Source organism: Pogona vitticeps, chromosome 3, assembly GCF_051106095.1.
Source record: "Pogona vitticeps strain Pit_001003342236 chromosome 3, PviZW2.1, whole genome shotgun sequence".
NCBI classification, from domain to species: domain Eukaryota; kingdom Metazoa; phylum Chordata; class Lepidosauria; order Squamata; family Agamidae; genus Pogona; species Pogona vitticeps.
Window position 1 is genome coordinate 192,646,409 of NC_135785.1, and position 26,165 is coordinate 192,672,573.

The 26,165-nt window shown below is 37.3% G+C and overlaps 1 protein-coding gene across 17 annotated transcripts in view; it reads right to left on the minus strand.

The window, feature by feature from the left end:
• Positions 1–26,165, minus strand: part of DMD (dystrophin) — a 1,295,019-nt gene that overhangs the window by 570,790 nt on the left and 698,064 nt on the right. For 5 of the 17 annotated variants that reach the window (XM_078390482.1, XM_078390483.1, XM_078390480.1 and 2 more), the window contains exon 1: positions 528–744. The exons of the other annotated variants lie outside the window; for them this stretch is intronic. The gene's annotated coding sequence lies outside the window, so the exon portion shown is untranslated. Of the gene's footprint in view, positions 1–527; positions 745–26,165 lie in introns of those variants that run through there. 17 annotated transcript variants of the gene reach the window in all.

The window sequence follows — 26,165 nt, forward strand, 5'->3', positions numbered from 1 at the left end:
AATGCTCTCAAAGCAGCACTTTGTAGTCCAGTAAAATATTCACGTTTGTCAAATGGGCTGTTATGGCTGAATTCTGACTCTCCCTGATGGATTACCGAAAAAGAAGAGATTCCAGTAGAGATAAGTGTGCATGAAATACCACCACCCCCACCCGCCTCCAGAGAATTCAGCCAAATTGGTTGCAAGGAGACTTCAAAAGCAGCAAGCCCAGAGATGCTCAAAGCACCTTGCAGCTTGGGGCTGCCGGCCTTTACTTCTTTTTGTTAAGAGGAGAGAACAGACAATGATGGATACATTCTAGAGAAGCTTTGATCAGCATACTATTTTGTTATAAATGCTGAACTGCTCATTACAGTGGAAACATTTAATTTGGACCCTCTTATTTCAAGTACAAAAGCACCCCCTCCTACTGAGCGCTCAGAGATTCCTGCATCAGAATCGGAGACTTAAGATGCAGCCTGGATGGCAATAAAATGCCATTCTTCCCAACAGCAGATTCTCCCTGACATACGCTCTCACTCTCTTACCTTGAATCGCGTATATAGTATCTGCTAAATTCCCATGGATTATTTTAGTTCAGAGCATCCAGCAAGGCATCCGCACAATGCTTTGCCATTGCTAGTGTGAAGAGAAAGAGCTGCTGGGATGCTGAATGGCACATCAGCCAACTTTGTGTGTAGCAAAGGCTCCATGGAAGATCTGGACTGAAACTACATGAGGCTGCGGATTGGATTCCACTGCAAACAGTGATAGTGTCACAAAAACCTTGCTTCTAGGCAGAAAGCATTTTCTTTCATTAAAAAAAGGACTCCAAAAGAAATCAAGCTCTTGCTTCTAATTTGATGACCAATTCTCAAAATGAGAAAAGTAAAGTGTGCATACAATATTTAGATGTCATTTAGTAACTTTGTGAATGAAAAATTAAAATGAGATTAAGGACATATCATAGAGAGAAAAGGCCTATAACAAATTAAGTCTTTTAAATATGACTTCCTTATATGGCAAGTTCTCAAATCATGTACATATATTTTTATTCAGTTTTTAAAAATGTCTGTCTACCCAGTTCCTCCCTCTAAGCTGTATAGATGCAACTGGAAAACAGTAGGAAACATCATCATGATCACACTTTTAGTAAAAAATTAAATTTAGCCATTGCCTTTTAAAAAATAAATTACTCTTATTAAAAGAAATTGCTCAAGTGTCATGTTTAGTCTAACCAAGTTCAAAACCATTGAAATCAAAAGGATTTATGCTACTTGTGACTAACAAGTCCTATTGATTTCAATGGGGCTAATTAGAGTAGGGTTAAGGTTGGATTTAACCTACAGTATTTTCATAGAAGTTGAATTAACTACCTGTTCTGAGCACAGCAAACAAACAAGTGATGTCCATAGAAAAAACAGTGGCTATGCCCTAAAAATTTAAGCTTTACTGTATTTGTAAATATGTTCTATCTGCTACCAGTGTTCATGTGGCTTCAAATATTCCCCAGTGTTCCCCAGTGTAATACTGCTGAGAATACACATATGAATCTCAGTAAAAAGGTTAGAATTGCCCATCTTAAGTATTAGTGTTTATGCAATTGCTGGAATATTGAACTGAAAGGAGTCATAACTCTGATTTACAGCTGCAGTTTAGTTTAAATTTTCCCATGAAAGTTGGCGCATGGAAATTTGTAAGTAAAAAAATATTTCCATAAAGCAATATGCAGAGTAATTTTATTGGCATGGAATGCAATCCAGCTTACTTGTTTGCAGTCACTGAGATGGCACAACAGCTGGAAAAAAATTATATGTCATCCTGTAAATCAAAGAAGACTACCTCAGATCAAGGAGTGCCAGAGTTATAGGTGTTCTAGAGGATGCTGCCAAGGAATTGTTGTTCTGCTTTGTGGCAGTTCCACAGCTCTTTGAAAATATTCCATGCTGCTTAATATCTATCACATATTGCAGAGGGAAGATGGGAACTGACATGTCACCAATATTCAAATAATACTAGCTGTATCTCTTTTTTTAACCTAATGCAGATGTGCCAAAGAATTTTTCTGAACCACTACCTAACTGAAATAATGGACTGTGTTCAAGACAATGAACTAAGATTAAATCCAGACAGAGAGGTTCTACTATCAGGTGCACCACCTGCTGACCAGAAAAAAATAATAATTCCGTTCTGTACTTTCCCTGAAGTTGTGTTGTTTGGTAATCTTTATAGCTCCAGCTTTGTCCCTAGAGAGAGCCAGTGTGGTGTTGTGGGTAGAGATTCAGGAAACTTGGGTTCAGATACCTGTTCGGCCATTCACTGGGGGGGGGGCGGTAGCCATGGTAAAACACTCTCAACATTTTAAATACCTTGAAGTTTTGTTAGGGTCTACATAAGTAAGAAATACAGTACATAACATTCTCACTAGAAGCAGCAGTAGAAGCTGTGTCTTGAAGTGCCTTTTATCAACTTTGAATGATAATGCCATCCGGGCAAAGAAATCTTGCTACAGTTTTCTCATGCTCTGGTAAGCTCCAGCCTGGATCACAAAAAATATGTCAGTCAGGCTGCCTCTACAAATGATCCAGAAAGTTCAGGGCTGCCAGACTATTAGCTGTGTAATATGACTCTGTGATCTGCAATGATGTCTAGTCCTTTTCTGAACACACTTGCGAAGTGCTTATGTGCAAGCTGGAAGGCCACCTAAAGGGACCACTCTTCCCTTACATATCCATTCTGCTGGACAGGTCTTCTCTAGTGGTTGATGTGGGGTGGAGTGTTGGTGGCAGTCCAGTTATGGAATGCTGTCCTCAGATTGACTTGTCCATTAGCTTCACCACAACATTTGTCACATTGTCCTAATGCCAGGTGAGGACATTTTATTTTATTATTCTTCCGGGTACGTATTTTATTCTTTCAGTTTTAAAATGTGTTGGTGCTTATTATATCCTTGCACTCTTGGTGGAACTCTTGATTTAAACTGGAACTGCTTCATTATATATTTAATTTTTACATTGTTTTGTTGTATTTATGCGGTTTATGGTTTCAACCTTTGTTAATTTTGTCAACTAACTCGAGAGCTTTGAATATAGTGTTACAGAAATGCAATAGGAAAGTAAATAAAAATATTAATGAAAGACTACTCAGAAAACTACATTCCTAGTTTCAAAAGGAGTGAGGGAAACAGCGTATCTCCAAATATCATGCAGTGTATACTACATCTGATATTAAAACAAAATTCAGCCAGGTAGAAGAGTCAGATAGAATCAATGCTCTAAAAGTATCACAAGAGCAGCAGGCTTGTTACCATCAACTGCTCCTCTCTTCCCCAACCCTTGTCTGGCCTGCAAAGCAATGAAAAAAAAAGCATAATTATAGTGAGCCCTCATATGGATTTCACTGCCTGCTATATCCTATTAAATTAACTTATAAGGTTTTTTGGCTCTGATCTGACCTCATCAAACAGCTGCAATCTGCAAGAACAAGCCTCTAAAGAGTTTATAAACAGAGGGTAAAACTCAGATACAAATCATTTCATTGTTTGCTTTCATAAATGAACATTCCAAGATGCACAGCTTGCAAATGTGAACTTTAATATATTCAGATGAGATAAAATTTGGAGCACTTTTTAAGCTAACAAATGTAAAGAATTTTCTTCTAGTAGCTGAATGGGGGGGGGGCAATAAATTTCACTCATGCTTTGTCTTTGTCTATTTAATGTAGTCAAGGCCTTATCAGCACTCAGACACACACTGGTGAAAAGCTCCAGAAAACTAACTAGAATCTGTGAATCCGTCATTTGTCTCTCTGTCTTGTTTTTTTCCTATTGAATTCTATTGAAAATATCTGCAGTGCACTTGAAACTACTGGAAATAGAGAAATAGGGAGGGTCCAAATATTAAACATAAAAACAATAAATTATGTGACTCAAATAATATAGTATCTTAAAATAACTGTCATTATTAACTACTAGTGTAATAGTGTCATTTCTGCCATCAGCTTTTATGCAGAGAAAGGATGAAAGAGGAAAGAATATAATAGACCAATGCATCAGTTAGTAAAACAATAATGGTTGCCCAGATAGTCATTGGATTTTTAAATCTGGGACAAACAACATGTGTTGAACCCTGCATCACAGAAGGGAAAAGCTCTAATGAAGATATCATTGTCTCCAGAAAGGAACATTTAAGGTCCTGCAAGACTCACTTTTGTCTTACAAGATTAATTCTGGGGAGATAAACTGCAATGGTTGAAACTCACATGGCATCATATAATAACGTATAATTCAGAAACAACATTTAAGTTTGCAGGGTTTTTAGTCCGTTTTTGCATATTGCTCTGAGTAGGCGTGCCTCTTTAAATTAGATAACTAAGTTTCCCTCAAGGAACCATAGGAGAGCAAGAGAAAGGTAATTGGTTTCTTTAGTTCTATTATCAACACGTATGCTTAGCATTGGCTATTGCTTTTATTTTGATGCTGCAAGTCTCTAATTGGAACTAAACACAGTTCACTGAGGATGGGAATAAAGGTACTGATTATTGTAATTGGAAATACCTGAAAAGCGATTCAGCGTTACAGATATCAACTGATGTAGCTGTTCAACATTCATGGGGAAGGTTATCCAACAGGAAATTGGGGTTACCATGGAAATAGTAAGTAGCTTTCCATATTAGTTTAAAACATGTTTCAGTGGGATGATGCAACAAAATGTTGCAGTGTTCTAGTGTTTCTTGAACAGTTCTACTCAGATTAAGGAGACATGATTAGCTAGGTATTAATTTCCTAAAAGCATCACTATATGAGACAATTAGCTATATAACATCTGTAAGACAAAAAACCATTTCTAAGAGGACCACAGCCAGAGTCGTGCACTGAGATGTTCTTCCTATTTCTGAATGAGTTCACAGTGAGCAACAATTCATCATCTTTTATGAGCATCCATTTCACTTTTAAAAATACTTTAAAACATGGAAATCTTATCATCTGAAAAAAAATGTGCAAACATTTTCTGTGACAATGTGTTTCGGGACTCATTAGGCAATCATTATAAAACTGCAGGTTTACATTTCAAAATGAAGTGACAGTCACACATTGAATGGATACCTGCCCTCTTTGAGCAGTTGTTTGTGCTTGGTGCTAAACTTTCTGTCCTACAAAATGCTCTTTAATGTTACATGAACATAGAATGTTTCACATTATTGCCATCAGAATGATTATATTCATAATTTATATGCAGTTTGTGAACAGGAGAGATTGAACAAAAAAGGCATTTGCATATATGTATGAAAAAGAGTTAAATTAGTTAAAATCCTGTTGCTTTGTGTAGTAAGTTGCAAGTGGAGAAGGTCCATTGAATTAATGGAACTTATAAGGAGTTGATTCACCAAATACCCACTGATTCTTTGGTCCTATTCCTATGCTAAGCAACAGGATATCATTCATTGTGTTTTCTAGCATGAGGCTAAATGTCTCTCCAAGTTCTTTGGAAGGCTTTTGACTCTATGCAGCCATGCACTTTGCTCTAAGGCACTGGTTCTTAACCTTGGGTTACTCAGGAGTTTTGGACTGCAACTCCCAGAAGCCTTCACCACCAGCTGTCCTGACTGGGGTTTCTGGGAGTTGCAGTTCAAAAGCATCCGAGTAACAAAGGTTAAGAAACACTGCTCTAAGGACATGATGTAAAGAGGAGGGGATATTGTGAAAGGATTTATTGTGGGTCTCTCTTTTGGGAGAATTTGAGGGGGAGCCCTGATGTGCAAGCCACTGCCTAAACAGGACAAAGAAAGATGGGTACTGAGGATGCTGCTATAGTGAACGACATCTCTAGCAAGTTCTCTTTCTGACAACACCAGGAAGCTCATTTTCACAAGATGCTGGGAAAACCTTCTGGTGCAGGAGAATTCTGGATGCTTCAGCAAATCAAGACTTGGAAATTTCTGAGGAATGAGACATTAGGTACACTGCACAGAAAGGAACAAATTATTGAATTGCTAGTTTGTGTGCACTTTGAAAGAAACATGATTACTAAACGGCAGCAGAGGCTTCCCCAAAACTAGCCATGTCAGACTGATCTGTCTCTTTTTTAGTGGCAAGGTTGGTGGTGGATGTGTTATATCTTGATTTCAGCAAAGCATTTTATATATTATTTGAATTAATACTTGGATGGTAGGATTTCAGGAATTTTGGGGAAGTGTGTGTGGGAAGAATTTCATAAACATATTTTTTACTATTGTGATACTTAACGAATTCCATAGGGCACATCAAGCATTTTTAGTTATTTTAGAGACGGTCAGAATGTTCTAGCTGACTGGATAGTTCAGTGAGTTAGGTATCTGGCTGCAGAGTCAGAGGCTGGGAGTTTGATTTTCCATTCTGCCTCCCAAGAGAAGAGCCAGCCTGTGTGGCCTTGGGCAAGCTGCACAGCCCTAGGACACCCCCAGAAGAAGGATAAACTACTTCAGAATATTCTCACCCTAAATTAGACCTGACTTCATGGCACATTATTATACAGTGGTGCCTCGCATAGCGAGGTTAATCCGTTCCGGATTAACCTTCGCTATGCGAAAACATCGCTAAACGGGACTAAAAAAGCCATAGAAACGCATTGAAATTCGTTCAATGCGTTCCTATGGCTTGAAAACTCACCGTTAAGCGATGTTTCTCCATAGCGCCGCCATTTTCGCGCCCTCGGTAAGCAAGGGCAGGGCGCGAAAATGCGGCGCGGACCTTCCGGCGGCCATTTTGGAACTGCCGATCAGCTGTTCTCCCCCGCTTCGTTTTGCGAAGATCGCTAAGCGAATCGCTTAGCGATCATCGCAAAGCGAAAAATCGCCATAGGGGCCATCGCTGAGCGAACGCTCCAGCGATGGCCCGGACCCCCTCGCTATGCGAATTCATCGCATAGCGAAGCACTCGCTAAGCGAGGTACCACTGTATTTTATTATAAGTATTTTCTATTTTCTGTTAGAAACAGACAAAATGTGATTTGAAGACCAATAATCAGAACTGAAGAGATTTTAAAAAGTAACAGAAGGAACAACCTGCACTCTACCCTCAGGCACTACTGTAGTTTATTTTTTATTTTATTTATTTAATTTATTTATTGTATTCATACCCCGCCTATCTAGTCATTTCGACCACTCGTTATCATGTTATAATATGGCATGGTGACCAGAATAGTCAACATATAACTGGGAAAAGTGGTTGCAGAATAAAATATGATTATATTATAAGAAATCCTGAGATATATAAAATAGACCATTACAGCTGGTGGTGAAGGCTTCTGGGAGTTGCAGTCCAAAAACACTTGAGTAACCCAAGGTTAAGAACCACTGGTGTAGATATTGTTGCATATTCCTCAGAGCATCAGACAACTGAGAAACATCTTACAGTCATGTGAAAAAGGAAGTACACCCTCTTTGAATCCTACAGTTTTATGTATCAGGATATTAAAATCATATGGTCCTTAGCAGGTCTGAAAATTAGACAAATATAATCTCAGATGAACAACACATTACAATTTACACCTTGGCCTGATGTATTTAACAATCTGGCTGGATTGTGTTTTGTAGTACAAATGTTCAGAATTAAGATAAGTTCTGCTAGATCAGACTAACGTTCCCTTCACTTCATGATTGGGAATCATGCAGGCCACCAGTGTCCCAGCACTCCTCACTACCCCCAAATTAATATTAAAATGATGCAAGAAGTCCCCCTGTGCCCTCTGAGATCATAAGTTTGCAATATTTTGAAAGAATCTCAGCACTGTATCCCTACTTTTCTTTTTTCAGATATTATCCACAAGTAAAAACCCTCACTGTGATGAGATGGGTTTTTGAGTTAAAATCTTTTAAAGGCATATGGGTTTTGTAATTAAGAAATGAGCCAGAGAGGTTCCATCTTGTTTCTTTGTATAAAGTATCTTTGCTATGCTGACAAGTTGTTTTCTAGGCGAGCAGAGAGAATGTTATTCTGAAAGCCTGAGAAAGGACTCGGTGTGATTAGATAGATGGGAATTGTTGTGACTCTTTAATAAACCACGGAAAACCCAAATAACATCTGGTGTGGTATGGGAAAGAAGTCATGTGATGCAACAGGACTGTTTGCCTAGTGACGAACTCTGATTGGATGACATCGTGGGAAGGTGCGATGAGCCCTTGCCAGTTACTCTTGAAAAAGGAACTTTTTGCCTATGGACATTGTCTTTCCAAGACCGACCTTTCAGTGATTCGTAACCTACTCTTCAGCCATTTGGGACTCACCCTAATGTCTTTCGAGACGGACTGGTGGCCTACCTACATGGACTGGTTCCTATGCTTTGCTGAATTACTTTTGGATTTATGGGATTTTTCCTAAGGACTGTGCATGGACTATTTTCTATGGACTGTTACCTATGGAATATTCTTTATGAACTCCTTTTCTTGGAATACTCCATATGGACTATGCTCTTGTAATGTTGTAAGGACTATGGTATATTTACTGGATTTTTCTTTTCTAAGGACTATGGGACATATAATGGATTTTTACTTTTGTTTAGGGGTTTTTATTCTATAGGATCACTGAGGACTATAGCCTTTTTATAACCTACTTGGATTATTTTGTTTTTACTAATGATTTCCTAGACTGGAACTGTTTTTATTCTTTTTAATGGCTTTTTGTGTTTTTGTAAGGTTTTTGAACTCTTTTATATTTTTCATGTTTTCTTTGCCTCACTACATCTGTGTAACTAAACAGCACAATGCTAGTTTATTTGTTTTGGTTTAATTTGGCTTTGATACCTAGTAACATGCTTATTCTTTAATAAAATAAAGATTATAAAACTCAATTGGTTTTCTGAACAGTACACTTGTCATAGGGTCATCTGAGAGTGCTGCCTCGGCCTAGCTTACTTAGAGTCCTGTCAATGGTGCAAGTTAAGTCTAAGGACTACAAAGCCCACTTGACCTTTTCACAATAATATCTGAGAGTACCAGGGTGTTCTTATGTGGGCAGACCTGTGAGAAGGAGTGTTGTAGCATGGCTAGCTGAATTTGGACTCATTCAGCCCACTTTAGCATGTGCAAACTCCTGATTGCTCTCTGTCCAGGCTTACACGTGTGTTCTTGGACCCGTGTTTGCTGGCACTCACAATTGTAAGGAAAAAAAAATTAAAGGGGGCACTATAGCAGACCTCACCCTTCATGTTCAGAGATATGCATGCTAGACGTCAAGCAACTGTCCACTTTGCTAGTTCAACATCCTGTAACCATCCAAATGGTTTCAGGGAGCCATAACTAGGGTTTAAAGACAGCACCACTGTGCTCTGTTGTTGTTTTAGCAACTGGTATTCAAAGTTTCATATAGCCACCAGTTAACAGCTTTAGCAGCCTTCCTCCATGAATTTATTCAAATAAGTTGTCATTATCTAGGGGCCGATACAAGACATTTTACCAAAGCTTGAAAGGTTACTTTTGAGAAAAATGAGTAAGACAGGAATGGCAAGCAGACACTATCCATAAGAGAGGAGTGGTAAATACTTTCTTAGTAAATAGATTGCAAAGTGCTGCACTCCAATACCTGCCCCCTACATGTTTCTTTTTTTTGTCTCTCTCCCCCCCCCCTTCATCCTTTGCCAGCATTTGGGGAATAAGATGGCATTTTTTTGGCTAACTCGGTCAGACTTTTTCTTTGCCTGTATACTAAATGCATTGGTGCAATCATAGGGTAAGAATCTGGAAAGAAACCTAACCTATTTAAAAGAGTGAAATAACTGAACTTCAAAGGAATGCATATTCTATTTAGAGTTTTATTTCATCACAATGCTATTTGATGTTAAACATTCATTCTGGTTATGTATTATTTTACTGATGTACGCATCTATTAATTCACTTTAATAATAATAATGTGATCAATTTCGATGGGTAAATTTAAATTGCAACATATATCTTATCTCTTAGCATTGCTTCAAATTCTATCATCAAAATTGTTAATTAAGAAAAAAAATAAGTTCCTCCTAATCTCATATTAAAGGATTTTAAAAAAATAAAAGACAGTTTAATTATGAAAATGAATCTATGAATTACATGAAGACTTGAGGTTAATACTAGAAATTACTATGTGAATGAATGGGCAAAATGGAAGTAGACAAAGTACTGATGCTTAATTTGGTAGATTAAGAACATAGCTAGTGGTCATTGGTCATGTCAGCTGAATGGCACTAATGGCAAATACTGAGACTCACAAGAAAATGTGTTAATATCAGGAACATAAAGGGAATATTTGACATACACACTCAGTGTCCACATACACTATCTGCTGCAGTGTAGCTGGGGAGAATAATGAGAAATGAAGAGAAACAGTCCAGATCTTTAGTACAATTCATCACAGTAAGACATAGCATACAGGTGACATAGGTCTGAATGTGGCTGCTGGGAATAGGGCGGTGCTGTTATAAAGCACAAGGTGATTCAGGTTAATTACTGCTATCCTTAACCAATCTCTGAAAGCATAATGGCAATACGTTCTTGCTATATGACTATTCTGAGTGCAGAACACACGAAACTAAGGGCCAGCTCTCACTCTAATTAGATCCGATCCCTATGCTAACGCTAAATTGTGCTTTTATTTGGTGAAGATGGGTAGGACATCCCACTGGGGCTCAATCCTCATGAGGGCTCATAATTACCTCATGTCTTGGGCTTTTAAACTACAGTTCTTTGCATGTATCCTCTTTAGTGATAACGCTCCACTTGCTGAAATCTGGTCTACTTAATTCCTCCCAAATAGTAGAATACATTTATTTTTATTATAAATCTAATTCATTCTCCTTGTACACTCAGTGTCCTGTGATGACTACAATAAAAGTTGGTAATTAGTAGGACTGACTGCATGAACCAAAGTCATCTGAATTGTCCCTACATTAATATGTATTTATGTAATACATTTACTAGTTATCTATTCTTCAATGAGCTCAAGGAAACATACATGGTTCTCCACTCTCCAATTATATTTGCTAAATCACCCTGTATGGTAGGTCAGGTGAAGACAGCCCTGGCTCATTAGGGATCACTGTGAGGAGATTCAATCCTCACAGCAATGGAGATGATAAGCAACAATATGCTATTATACATACAGCAGATCTGCATAAGCACTATACATGTATATGATTTTGTGACAGGTGTGACCAGCATTTCTGCAGAATATAGACTATGCATATAGATCTTACCTTTGTACAGAAGTAGCCCTTAATTTCTGAATAGTAGGGACAGTGTTAACAAACACAGGCACAGAAAAGTTAAAGATGTGACAGAAAAAACTGCAGAAACTGCACCAAAAACTGCAGAAAAGCTTAAAATCAAAATTGGATGGTAGAAATACAATCAAACCCATAAACACATGGGTGGTTTCTGTAATTAGAATTACAGTTGGAATAATATATTAGACCGAAAATGAATTAGAGGGATTGGATCAAAAAACATGGAAACTAATGAACACTCATCACACACTACGTCCAAAAAGTGATGTGGACAGATTATATTTTCCACAAAAAATTGGAGGCCATGGATCACTGTAAATAAAGAAGGTAGCAGAGGAGGAAAAAAGAAGGCTAAAAGCTTGATCTTTGCTGCACAAAAGCAAGCACTCCAAACCAAAGTGCTGAAAGTTAAGATCCAAGGAATTAGTGATAACAGCAAATCTTGACACTGCCAAAAAAGATGAAACCGTGTCACACCTCATATGTGAATGTCCAAAGACTGCACAAACAGATTATAAAATTAGACATGATAGAGTGGCAAAATTAGTGCACTGGTCATTATGCTAGAAATATAAATTGCCAACCTCCAAAAACCCATGAGAACACCACGCAGAGAAGGTGTCAGAAAATGAGGAAGTCAAGATCCTGTGGGATTTCTGGATCCAAACTGGACACCTTGAACATAACACACCAGACACAGTAGTAATAGAACAAAGAAACGTCTGGATCATTGACAGTGCAATTCCAAGGGATGCCAGAGTTTCAGATAAAGAACTAGAAAAACTAACAAAATACAGAGGCTTGGCAATCGAAACATCTTGCTTGCGGATGAAACACATTTTAGCGGTCTTTACAGTCATTGGGCTTTGGGAACAATATCAATAAATTTCACATAGTATTATAAGCAGTTGTGAATCTTAGAAATCACACCACCAGAGCTGCAAAAAACAGCAATAGTAGTAGTAGAAGTAACAAACAGAGTGGCCAAATTTGGATGGCTAGCAATAAAACTAAGGGATAACTGGCTAAATAATAAGGACAGAATAGGAAGTATTAGAGATATGGTATAGGATATAAAGCTGATTAGAGTCTACATAGCTTCTCAGATGTTGTTGTTGTTTAGTCGTTAAGTCATGTCCGACTCTTCGTGACCACATGTAAAACCTTACTATTGTTATTTCATTTTATTGTGTATTTTAATGTATATGTAGTGGCTATAATAAACTTTTACTACTTGAATATAATATAAATTAGTATTATATGTTCAAATGCATTTTTAATATTTTAATTTATTGATCTGACAATCCTGTCTGCCCCCCATTTTTTGTAGCTGCCTTGGGTCCCACACTGGGTTAAAAGTAAATTTATAAATGAAATAAAAGGAGGTTACTTACTTGCAAAAGGCTCATGTGACGGACAGCGGGGAGGAAGGTTGGGGAGTGTGAATTCACAGATGAGCACTCGAAGAACCAGAGTTAAAGGCAAGTAACCTCTTTTTCTTTTTTGTGGTCTCAGTGAATGCACACTAATGGGTGACTAGCAAGCTCACTTACTCAGAGGAGGGGCATCATGAGAGCACAGAGGCCAGGACAGTACAACCCACTGCGGCTTCAGACTTGCCCTGGATGTCAAGTGCTGTTGCTGAGCCTCTATGGGGGTTCTCCTGAGACAGAGGGACTTTTCCAAAGGAAGGAGTACAGGCCTTTAAGCCTTAATTTCAGGGCTGGCTTGATAAAGTTCTTACAAAAAGTACACAAAGCCAGTTGGTGTTCCTCCCCCAGACAAAATAAGCACTGGGAATGCCCATTGGAAAGAGGAATCTTGTTCAAGCAGACTTTGCACCTCTTGAAGAGGCCTGGCAAGGCCATAAACTCCACAACCGGTAACACAACTAACAGTCCATTTTTATTCTCTCAGGTAAAACTCACAGTGAAGAAGAAAGGATGATGATCCAAAATGAAGCCAGGTAAGGTAGTAAGGTAGACAGAAGTTTTGCTAACACATGGTAGTTCCTAACAAAGCTGCTGCAGCGGTGGCAAGAAAGGAACTGAAGCACTTGGTGCCAGGGACAGGGTTATTGCCAGCATGTGGGAAGTCCCAGCACCATATGCTCGAGCTCTGGAAAGTTCTGAGGCTGTTCTGCGCAGGTGCAAATTAACCCATTAGTGTACATTCACAGAGGCCATGAAGAAGAAATAAAGTTATCAACACTTAGAATGGTATTAGTTTTCCTTGTCTTTCTAACAGAGCTTCTCAAAAGGTTTGATGACCTGCACTGAACTCACTTACTTAACCACGGCCCCTTTCATTGAAGGACTTGACTTTTAGCTTCATGTCTCTTCCACTACGCCTAGAACTCTAACGGGATTCATCAGATCTGTCTCTTTAGAGGCAGATCCATTTAGCCTGATGAACAAGTTGACAAAAACACAGGATTGGTAGCATAGACTTTATAAATTACACTAACTTCCTACTGTAATTGTGAACACTAAATGAATACATTTTTCACTGAATTTTGCAGAATATAAACCTAAAGGTATATGTGGAGGTTTCATCTAGGGTAAGAAAGTATCATAGGATTTTTTTTCAAATAAAAGAAATTTATGTTAAGAATGAAAAAGCTTCTCTCAGAGGGGTGTCACAATCTCTGCATGCATGAAACACAGACCTACTTTCATTAGAGCATTAAAAGGAATCTATTAAATACTTTCAGTATGAAACAAATTTGAACATTAGCAAAGCAGTACCAAAAATGTCAGATCATGCCCTTCCCCTGCCTTTGCTTAGATTAGGCTTTATTTTACCTCTGGAACTCAACCCATTCTATTTCTGAGGAAGAATATAGACTAGACATTCCCTTCATTCAAGACCTCAAGGCAAGGCACTTTGAGTGCTCTCTTTTCAATCTACAGCCTTTGATAGACTTGAGGAAAAACACTCACTAAAAATGTTGAAGTCCAAGAGGAAAGGTGTTTTAATCTGGCTACTGTGTCTTCACAGGTCCAATACAGACCCTCTTACACCAGTGACAAAAATAGGAATGGAGGAAGGATGATATAAATTTAATTCTTCCAGGCTTGTAATTGCTTCTGCAGATGCACTATGTCATAATGCATTACATGAATTGTACCACCTCAAATAAGAATGTTAATATTCAGTGTGAGTGCCATCCTTGACATGTGATATGAATAACCCATAGCTGGCACATGATTGCCATGTTCCACTTATGAAGTTGTGGGTTGACCTTGAATAGCAGTGTCTCTCTATTTTAAATTTTCTGTAATCTGCAGTCTTTTCTTTATTATGTGCAGAAGTGTTTGAGCATGTGGCTAAAACCATTAACAGATCAAAGAGAATAAACAGAAAGGCATTCAGGAAAAAAAATAACCAAGAAAGAAAGAAAGAAAGAAAGAAAGAAAGAAAGAAAGAAAGAAAGAAAGAAAGAAAAAGAAAATTCCTATTTAAAAAAGGCAGCCCTCTACATTGCACATACGACAACCCAAATAAATGTTAACACACCTTATCTTCTGAAGCTTTGATTCTAGAAATGCTAAGCATTTCCTCAAAGACATGAATTAAAACTTGCATAATTAAAAATAATTCTTTATACACACTGCAGCATGTATCTTACGCAGCAGCATGTATTTCAGGGAATTTAGCCCCCACTACTGGCAGACATAGTATTAACTGAAAAAGCCAGATTAATAGCATGGTTGCAAAAGAAAGGAGCAAAAAAACATGATGGGCTTCAAATCAACCACAGATTGATAAATAATCTTTCCCCTCCCCCTGCAGAACCTTGTACTGAAGAAAACTGCATTTCACATGATACTAGAATATCTTGCATAAACAAGAAAAAATCTATAGTTTTTTACATTAATCAGTTATGCAGTCTTCTTTCTGTATATGTGGATCTATTAAATGTTATATGTAACATTATTTTTAGGAACTGTCATGTGTAGTTTTTTCCAAAATATGAGGAGCTGCACTTTTGTAAGGTTCTATAGTAAGAAATGGTACATAGCTGTATACGCTGAAGCAAAAATATGGTACTGAAGGTAGCTCAGGTAGTTTGATACCCAGAGCAATCATTATATCATGTTCAATATCTGCTTCTTTTGTAGAGTATGCATACCATACTCCAACAAGGCTGGTGAAATATTGTTCTAATAAAGCAGCTGGGCTAGAAGCCAAGAGAGACAACCATAGTGTCCACAGTATAACATTGTTGTCGTCGTCCCCCAACCCCAATATGGAAACTTTCTTGGATCCTGAGTTCATTTCCACTACTGGAAGGCCTTCTCATCCAGTAAAAGATCCCCTTAATAGAAAGGGTGAGGGTTCTCCCAATCTCTTCCTTCCCTGAAGATATCTCCTCAATGGGAGACACATTGGGCTCCAAGAGCAAATGGTACCAGGAGCAGTACATTATTTACTTCACATCATTTCTACCCAATCTTTCTCCATATAAAGATTCCACTCAGAGGACTCTCTCACTGGCGGGAATGAACTATGGATCAAATATTGGCTTTGACTGTATCTACAGTCTTGTTCTTGAGCCAACATATTTCAATGACAGCTTACTGAACTTGTCTACTTTTCTGCCAGAGACCACTCTTTTAACTCTGGCAAAAAGGTATGTTCTCAACTCTTGCTGCTCTGTTAGATGAGAATACTAGTGACCCACTTTAACATAATTGTTATGACGATGATGGCACTTGTACTCTAAATAAGTGCATTGATCTGTAAGCCAGCAAAATGTTTATGTATGTGCAGGAATTTCTGTTCAAAGAAAAGAATCAGAAGCCACAATATTGGTCCTTATAAGCAGTAACAACTAACTGTTACAAGCAATTTCCACAGCTCTCAAATGCAGAGGTTCATATGAGATTACAGAAACACAGCTATACTCCAGGAACTGAAGTGTACATAAAAGGCAAAATTCAGTACAAAGCATTTACCAGTGGAACAGGCAATGGTGACTTCAGATTATCCCCTCTGTCCAAAACAACTATGTGTTTTCCAAGCCATCTCTAGGTGGCCGGAAAGTGCTCTGGAGCTGGTTTATGGGTGATACATAGGGCTGCAGACATGAAGGACAGACAGGAAAGTTCCATGATAACTGCCAGTAGAAAACACAATTTCACCCAAATTATTTACAGAACAGCGTGACTTTAAAAGCTGGTTGTGTTATACTTGGAAATGGGGGGGGGGGGGAATCAAGAAAAAATATCATTCTCAGAAATAGCATTTAAATAGTCGAATATGTAGTTTTTAGAGCTTTAAAACTAGGTATAGTTTGACTGCATCTCTACCCAGGTCTTCATAACTGCCAATTTTAAAACACCTATAGCTATAAAATCAGTTGACACTGAAAGAGGGTAATGAAAGCAAGGAATTAATTACCTTTTAAAATAAATGATCTGTTCAGTTGATCTATATTTTGTGGCTTATAACCCTAAAAACAAAACCCACGTCATTTTCAATACTAAAAGATAAATCACGTCAAGCAATAAAAACTTCTACCATCCATAGCTCATAAAATCACAACCACAACCTAAAACGACTTTTCATCCAAATTCATGAAAAACTTGTTGGATAGATAACTATTACATTGCTTTCCAAAGACTAATAAGCAAGATGCATTTATACACAGAAAATACATTTCCTATTCCACATCCTGAGAGTAACTGTCTAAAAGAAACTGCTCTGTTTCGCACTTGTTCTTATAATGTTCTCCAACTGGTGTTCTTGAAGGCTTTCATGGCTGGGATCCGATGGTTGTTGTGGGTTTTTCATGCTGTCTTCAAAGCAAAAGAGCACACCTACTATGTTCCTTAACATTCCAGAACACGGCCAAACAACCTGAAATACCCACTACAACCATTTCCCAACTAGCCTTATTTTACTGTAAATTTAACTTACTTTTCAGACAAATACTGTCTCCCAAAGTGGTTCATGTCAATACATGAGGCTATAAACTCCCTTTACAAACTTTAAAAAACAACAACAAGAGAACCAAGTCACAGAAGGAAAGACAGAGGGCATCTCATTTTGGTATGTCAAAAAGTATCAGATTAGAAATAAGCATTTAGATTTGATTAAGATGAAGCTGATTTTTCTTTCCACATTCTAGCTCAGAGGTAACTGTTACTTTTAGAAAGTCAGTATGATATTTTGATCTTAATGTCCTACATCTGTGAGTGAGTGGTGGCATTCTGTATATATATAAAAAACTTTCAAAGCACAAGTTGTAGCATTTGTAGTTATGCCTTGCAAGAATTAATCCTCAGAATATAGAAGTATATGTATCAATAGCAAGATGCCAACTTTCCAGAAATATGTGCCACTGGGTTGCCAAATAATTTATTTATTTAAAGTATTTTTACCCAGCCTTTATATCCTTAAAAGGACCCAAGGCAGCTAAGAAAAAGAATAGATGCAGTTGCTTTCTTGTTCTTAAGAACTAAAGAGGATTGAGGAATGTCAGGCCATATATGTGGTTGCATAGGGTAATGAACAGCATATATATAAATAGTAAAGCTCATTACAGTGTATACTGTCTAGGAAAGATGGAGTTTTCTGAAACAGGAATTAAGCTATTTTCAAGTGACCGTTATATTATTGTCATTTTTTAAAAATGTATGGAATGTTTTCGTTTTTGTTCTGTTGATGTGGCTTTTTTCCCTTTGCACTTTCTACATTAATAAATCATATTAAAAGCTAAACTCACTGGACAGAAGTGAGCAAGCTATGTTATTAGCCATTAGTAACCTTAGTATTTTTTAAATAGAGGCACAGTACAGGATTTAGTTGACTTGACATTGGCTAAAATTTAATGGTCATTTGGATGTCTAGGTCAGCTACCAAAGAACGGATTAGACATTATCAAAAGCTGGAGAAGGTTTTTGTTTCTTTCCCCCACGACCTTCCTCCAACAAATTCTTTAACTTTTTCAAATATCTGGCAGGGACTTTCTTTTCTTTTCTTGAATAAGAGATTTGTGTGCAGGCATGTGCACATATGCACATCCCTGCTAGATTCACAATAGTGTTCTCTGTCCAAATGGGGATGATGATGAGCCATTTGGCTCACATGCTTCCCTCTGCCTCACTGTGTGATGGTTATGAACAGAAGCAACTTGGAGAAAGGTGTCCATCTCAGCACAAAGATAATTAGAGTGTGTGCGCATGCAAACACACACACAACAGTATTGGAACAATTCAACTGAAACGGAGAACCGTGAAGTTTCTTTCAAGTAAATGAGTAAAGCATTAAGTAGGTGCTTAACTTTTCTTCTGCAATCAGTAGAACTTTAAAAAGGCTCAACTGTGTCAGGACTGTACTGTATGCATGCCATATTAAGCCAGTCAGTCATCAGTCGGTAGTCCTGGAACTGATTATGGTATAAGCCTAATTTCTTGTGATGTTCTTGCTGATTACAAAATTCTTGAAGAGTTATTTCTACTAAGCTAAATTCTTGTGTTTCCTAAAGCTTCAGCTAAAAAAAAAAAACAGTAATGAAAAACTTTCTTAACAAATGTTATGTACATGATATTTAAAAAATGTTATAGTTCTATCTGAAAATTATCCTGGAATAATGTTCTCACAGGAACCATAAACAGACCAGAGTTCAGTTTCTGCTATGAAAACAGAAATACAGACCTCACTGGGATATTTAATTGCAATATGCTGTCTTGGAATTGAAGACCCATTTTATATCAAGTCTCACTGGAACAACTAACACTAGCTTGTTTTTAAAAGTTAATTTTAAAGTTTTACCACACAAACAAAGGAACACTGAAGCAGATGTTCAGCTTTCATTTAACCATAATTTTATTCCTAGGAGAAACAAATGAATACTTTTGCACTGTATCTGTACATCCATTGATTAAATCCCTAATTACCACTAATCAGCAAGTCTTTAAATGCATTAGGAATTTAGTTAATATAGATATTAAAATGGAAATTTTACTATTATTATCATTAACAAACATTTTGAGGGCATTATCTAGTTCAAATACCATGCTGTTAACCCTATTAATTACAACAAGATATGTCTATCTATTAGACTTAACTCACATTGAAATCTGTGGACCTGAAAGTTTTTCATTTTGACCAGTTCATGTCCTAAACGATATGAATTTGATAAGAACAATCATGCTTAGAGCAGACCCATTCAAATGGTACAAGCTCATTATGACTAAGTCCTATTTCAGTTGGTCTACTCTTAGCACGATTAAACCTTCATCTAGTAGACTATGTATTTAAAAAATTAACATCAAGCTTAGCATAATCACAGGATACACATAGAAAGTTATTACTATACAGTTCAGCAGAATGTGTTTTTGACACAAGATTTCAAAACTAAATATTATTTAAATTAATGGCAATCTTCAAACCAATAGCATCTTGTAACTATTGCTTTTTTAATTTTCAAAGCAGTTTCCTTTCGTTTCCAGATATGGTAATTAACTTTGTGCTTTCTTTTACTATGTAATTTCCTTTACATGGACAAATACAAACTTATATTCGTGAAGGCTTTCACGGCCGGGATCTAATGGTTGTTGTAGGTTTTTCGGGCTCTTTGGCCGTGTTCTGAAGGTTGTTCTTCCTAACGTTTCGCCAGTCTCTGTGGCTGGCATCTTCAGAGGACAGCACAGAGAACAACAACCAAATACAAACTTGTTTTGAACCTGAGTTTAATCTTTCTTATTATTGTAACTGTGCATTTCTGTCCGATTTGGGCAATGGATCTTTCCCAGTTCCTCTCTCCTCAAATTCTAGGACAAGAGAAATCAGTTCTTGCTTATTTTAAGCACTCATGCACCACTAGATTTTCATCTAGCAAGTACTGTATTTGTAAGAGCAACCTCTTTGCTATGCTGCCTCTTAAAAAATAGCTACAATCATCCTCTCAAATATCCACTCACTCCCTAGTCACTATGTGTAATGAAGTAGCTAAGCTGCCTATTCTTGTAAGTGTGAAGGGGCATTTAATTAGAGGCCTGGGGAAAACCTCTGTTCTTTTCCAGGGCATCTCTATCACTGACTCATGTTAAGCTGCCATTTCCACTATACCTTTTACAGTTGTCAGTCACAATGAACTTCGATGTACAGTACACAGTTGCAGCTCCTGATTTTGGATGAATGGGTTTGAGTAACTGCCCTCCCTTCTTGTGTCACACAAATGAATTTATGTTTTCTATTAGTCCTATATATATAATTCCTAAGAATTTTTAATAATATAGACATAGACAAATGCGTTAGATGATTCTCCCATCCTGATTTTAGCGTGCTCTATTCTGATTAAATCCATGAAGTTTCTTGTTTTTGAACATGCAGATTAAGAGAATATTAACATGAAGATTCAGCCACTTATCAACTGTGCCGGACTTGATGATCCATAGGGCCCTTGATAGATAGATAGATAGATAGATAGATAGATAGATAGATAGATAGATAGATAGATAGATAGATAGATAGATAGATAGATAGATAGATAGATAGATAGATAGATAGATAGATAGATAGATAGATAGATAGATAGATAGATAGATAGATAGATAGATAGAGAAAGAGAGAGAGAGAGAGAGAGAGAGAGAGAGAGACAGACAGACAGACAGACAGACAGACAGACAGACAGAAAGAATTTTGAAATTTTCATTGATTTAATTATTTACTTTCTTACTGACCCACATTTTGCCAAAATGCATCTCTGTTGATTACCTAGAGAGAACTAACACAGGTCATTATCTCTGAATTCATTCTTTGTTGTTGAAGTACTTACTTCCACTGGGAGACTACAAGTGATAACTTAATATTTCATTCATAATATCCTCATTTTTGCATGAAATTAAACACCCCTTAACTATATAATCAAGGAAATGAAATAATGGCAAAAATCTTCTTGTGTAGCTACACAAAAGGCATAACATTTGGAAACAAATTGTCCAAAAAAATCACTGTCAGCATTATCTATTGAATAGTGAGTCACACAACTCCTTATGCAACAGATTATGTCTATGGTGATTTCTTAATTTAAGGCAATTCACCTCCAAAGGTTGGATAGCTCAGTGGTTTAGGCATCTGTCTGTGGAGCCAGAGGTCGGGAATTTAATTCCTCACACAGCCTCTTTGACAGGGGCTGGACTTTGTGATCAATAGGGTCCCTTCCAGCTCTGCAGTTCTAAGAATGAGATTAAGTTACACCAGCATAATTAGACAAGACGATTTGGACTAATATGATTATATATCAATGGTTTATATAATATAAGCAGAGCTTAAGATGTTACTTTTTTTGAAAGTAACTTTTTGTGTTACTCATTGGGGCCAGCAAGACATCATTATAGTGACTGCTGCCCAAACTGCAGATGAAATGTGTTTGTTGTTATTGGGATAGCCATTGCAAAATACTGTACAAAGAAATGTTCAATTTTATTTATTTCACAAAACACATAAAAAACCAAACTTTCATTGGCACTTTCTTCCATAGGTCTTGAACTACAGTTTCCCCATACACAATCCAACTGAAGATGGGATAGGATTTGTAGTCCAACACGTGCAGTTTGAGGTTATCTGAAATTCTATGGGCAAATATTGTTATGACTTGGAGGAGGATTTCTATGACATATCACATTTTCTCTGTTACCTATATTTGAACACATAAGCAAGTTCAAACATATTTATGAGTAACCTGGTCTTTCTAACCAGATTACTCATAAACATGTTCAAACCCACCCATATGTTCAAACATAAGTTTATGATGATCAGTTTAGTACACAAAGTGAACCAGCACATGACTTCATCCACCACCTGGTACTTCCTTGAATATATTCAACAATAAAAACATCAAAAATTAAAAAAAAAATATAACCATGTTGGGTTGGGTGCCAGGTTGGCTGGAAAAAATTACAGGAGGTACTCTTAATGAAGCTTCCATGTGCAGAGGAAGTGTACCTCTGAATACGAGACAATGAACAACCAATGTGGGAGGGCTTTGCTTATGTACACTCTTAGTGTACTACTAAACCACTAGCTGAAACTCATAGACTCTAGAGACAGATGTGTCTTTATAGGCTTTGAGGATTCAACATGTCGCCATAGTTATTTCTACAGGTCAACCCAAACAACCACTTCATTTCAGCCTTTTATGTGAGAAAGCAATGATGGACTTAACAGGTGGCACTGACTCTCTGGTAACTCATTTAAACTAGGTCACCTTGCCATACACGCATCAACACTCCAGTGTAGTGTTTGCCTAAGCCAAAGATCTTAAATATGCTAGTATTGCATTTCCAGGCAAGGCAACCATACTTAAATGATATTAGGTGCATGAAATGCCCTATGGGGCTGTTTGTTGTATGCATAACAATAAAAAATCATAATAAAATGTGGGTCTATAGAACACCTGTCTTCCCATCAGTGCTCAGAGAAGTCATGAGTAATATAGGGAGAGAAATACATTTTAGTTACATTTAAAAGGCAGCGAATTGCAGCAATGCAGCAACTGCAGCAAAGTAACTTTATTTCACCTCATCACTGTAAAATATAATGTGCTATAAGTAATATATCACTTCCAAATTCTGAATATAGCTGTGCTATGCAAATAGTGAATCAGATTCAAATGAAGTTTCTTTAGAGGACATGGTTTTATGTTGCCGTCATCTGCAGTGTTTGTATTTTGTATTAGAAACAATCATTTAAAAAGATATAATCTTCTGACTAATTTGTTGGAGAAGACATATAAGCATATTTCAAAATATTCTGGTAACAATCCACTGCATAATTCTGCAAAGCAAAGCAGGCTGTTTGTATACTATCCCATAGCATTTAAATCATTCTCTGTGCAGTTTACAACATAATTATGCCCCCCCCCGAAAAAACTGGGCAATCAATTTACCAGCTTCAGAAAAATGGCCATCTGAGCCTGTCAAGATCAACAGCTCATGAGCAGAGTCTTGGCTGCAATGATGCAATTTAACCATGATGCTCAAGGCAAACAAATAAACAACTAAATGCCAGTGAAACATGCAGATGGATAGCATTGTTGATTATATCAACTATGGGAGAAACATCCAGCAAAGTCCAAAGGGATACACATCCTTTCTCCAAAACACTGCACAAATTATTTGTTAAGCTGACTGAAGCTGTTTCAGTCCTGAAACTGGACTTCATACCAGTTCGGAAAAGATCCAAATTATCAGTTTCATCTCATTCAAAACACAGAAATGGCACTCTAAAACTTCATTCAAAACACAGAGATTGAGTCTGGCCAATTATTATTGAAAACAGTAGCATTCAGTGATTATTCATTCATTTACCTTTGTAAGCTGCTCTCCCTTACAAAACCATCTATGGCTTTCTATCACATATCTTTTTTGAATCCTCCCCAACATTTTTTGCTGCAAGTGAAGACATGTTTAGTCAGGGCTGGTCCTACCATGACCCATAAATCACAAAGCTCAGGTCATGAAGTATGGCCCTTCAAATTCTGTACAGGACTGCCTCTTACCGTGTGCTGCTGCCACCATCACCATATCCACACTTACACATGCCAGACAGTTACACAACCCACCAGCTAAGGAACAGCCAACTGTGGAATAGCCAGCAGTTTTCATTCCATTGGGATCCTGTGAACAATGTGGCCAGGCAATGCTGAGGAAGCACTTGAACTCTTATATTACAATATCAAAGTGCCCAATGCACTCTCCAGTTCCTGTAGGTTTTGCATCTGAATCTGATCTTTCTACTTTTAAGTGGTATTCAGGAAAAAAAATCTCTTAAGAACAAAAATTGAATATGAATGCCCTCTAAAATTTTAAAAGTTGATAAATGAATTTGTGTATTTCTCTTGGTCTAATTGTGAAGGCACAGTAGCCAGATAAAAACAGAGCAACCTTCTGATTTTGGAGGTGACCAGAATACAGTCATCAAAACACAGCCAACTATATACGGTAATGAGAACACATGAGATTTCTTGTTCAAATAAATTAAAATAATCTAATTTTTTCCAGTGAACTTGCTCTGATGAAACCAATTGGTCTCTGATGAAACCAACTGGGAAACCTTTTGAAGGATAAAGAAATCAGCAGACCATGTTTGAATTTCAGGGCATATAAAAGTAAACTCTGTTATTTGATACACATATTTAGCAACTACACATTATCAAACTGAAAAAGATGATCACTATAGGTCTGTTGGCTCAGTCTGCCACGTAGAGCAGGTGCATATACCGTTGTACAAAATACTAGTACGCAAACTGAACAAAGGCTATCTTAGGATGAGCTTTACTTTCTCAGTCTATTCCAACTTTGTGCAGCTCTTCTTTCTTTGGGCCTCCAAAACCTTTTCACTTTAGCTTCCTTACGTATCAGTCAATACCTCTTTCCTGGCTTCCGTCATTCTCCATGTGAAGGTGCACATGCAGCCATATTGACAGCTTCACTTTTACTTACAGAAATTAGACTCCAAACTCTTCAGTTTCCTAAACAAATTCATGTTCCATTTCACCCGATCAACTTAGCCAATAAGCCTCAGAAACCTCAACACCATGACTATGTAACAGACTGACAGATGGCTTGTATTCTATAAGTTTTTAAATGAAAATTTCATTAAATCAGCATAATCAGAAAGCTTACTGTATTTAATATTCCAATAGCTGATTATAGAAAAAATGTTCAACATGTTTGTGGCATTAAGAAAAAGGATAATTATCAAAATAATATGAGTGGGCATATTCTTATTCACTGCCCCAACCAGACACCTCAATGATATGCTGTTGTGAACACTGCTTACCACCAAACAGTTTGTTACTTCATGCTGCATTAAAATTAGATCCATCAAATTAACAATAAATTGAACAATGACATAATTATGGATGACTTGCAAGCAGCAAATAATACTTTAGTGAGTTAACTCTACTACTTAATGCTGTAAAATAGTTTGGGTCAATTCTGGTACTATCATAAGAATGATTTGGTGTGATATCTGTCCTAATAATAAAGCAACTCTGAAGTACAGGTTGTCATTGCTATAATAAGAATTATTATGAAGGGTAACAGGAAATTTTCTCATCTAGCTGCTGAAGAAGATGTTAGCCCATAAAAAACAAACAAACAAAAATCTAGAGTGCATTTTTTCTATGGTTTTGGATGATATCATGTCATCCGGCAAACTGGGAGATGATGTTTTGGAACAGCATCCAAACTACATGAAAGTAATAAACTGGTGCTTCTTAAAATCAGTTTCATGTCTTCTACACACACAAATATACCAACACAGAGATAGGTATTTCTGGCATTTGGCAATTATATTGGTAGGTACATCCAAAGTTGGCAGGTACATCCAAAGTTATACACAGAGGCCAAATCTTATTAAATAAAACCTGTGTGCAAAAGGGCAATTGCATCACAGTTTCTCCCCACTGGCCAAGTCCTTCATATACTTGATCACACAGTGGGTCACATGCCTGATTTTGCAACCAGCAACTGACCATTTATGGAAGGGAGAGCTTGTCAGACTGAGGGGAAGGGGAAACACTTATTACCATTGTGCAATCATATATGTCGACAGGACACTGCCCAGAGGCTGATCAGAGAAACTATGAAGTTGCTGCCCTAAGAAAAATAGTATTAAATCACGTATAAATATTTTATATGTGTTTTCTTTTAATCTCTAAACAAAATCAGCCTCCAAAGGCTATTCTGGGAGAAAACTCTGGAAGGGCCTAAAAATAAAAAGGATATACAGTGGTGCCTCGACTTATAACCATAATCCGTTCCAGAAGATGGGCATAACTCGAAATGGTCGTAAGTTGAAGCACCATTTCCCATTGAAATGCATTGGAACATGATTAATCCATTCCAGAAGAAAAAAAATCTCAAAAAAATAGGAACCTGCTGGGGCTTCAAAAAACCCCAACAATAAACCACGAAGGAAACCCCGAAGGCA